Here is a 597-nt window from a genome sequence, read left to right as displayed (position 1 = left end):
GGTAATTCTGTTTCTCTGTTAATAATGTTGTGGCCCCACCCCATAACAAAGAAACAGGATTTCTAGAGGATGAGGCCCAGAAATCAGGATTTTAAAAAGATTCCCAGGTGATTCTATTGTGCAGCCAAGGTTGAGAACCACTGCCTTAGGGTGTAATATCCACTTTAACCTGTGCCCATCTCTCCATCTTTGCTTCCTCCGATTCTTCCCTCAATGTATTTTACTCCGACCTTGTAATGCCTTTCTCTAAATGAAATTCCAAGTTTTTTTTCTTTCTTTTCTGTTTTTTTCTTACTTCTTTCATTCATTTTTTTTTCTCTCCAGCCTCAGAGATTTTCACTTGCTTTTCCTGCTCCCAAGAACTTGTTTCTCTAAACTACTTATACCTGGCTTAATCTTGTCATTAAGGTCTCACTTTGGATATAAGTTTAGGACATCTTTCCTTATATTATTTTTCTGTCGTCACTTGCTGCCATCCCATCAGATGCCTTTTTTGCCTGTCATAAAACACCATCTGAAATTCTTTATTCATTTACTTGTTTAATTATTAGTGTCAGTCTTCTCTGCCCACTAGAATGTGAGTATGCTGGGATTCGA

The sequence above is a fragment of the Myotis davidii genome, unplaced genomic scaffold, assembly GCF_000327345.1.
Source record: "Myotis davidii unplaced genomic scaffold, ASM32734v1 scaffold694, whole genome shotgun sequence".
NCBI lineage: Eukaryota > Metazoa > Chordata > Mammalia > Chiroptera > Vespertilionidae > Myotis > Myotis davidii.
The sequence above is the reverse complement of the archived record's forward strand: the minus strand, read 5'-3'. Positions refer to the sequence as shown.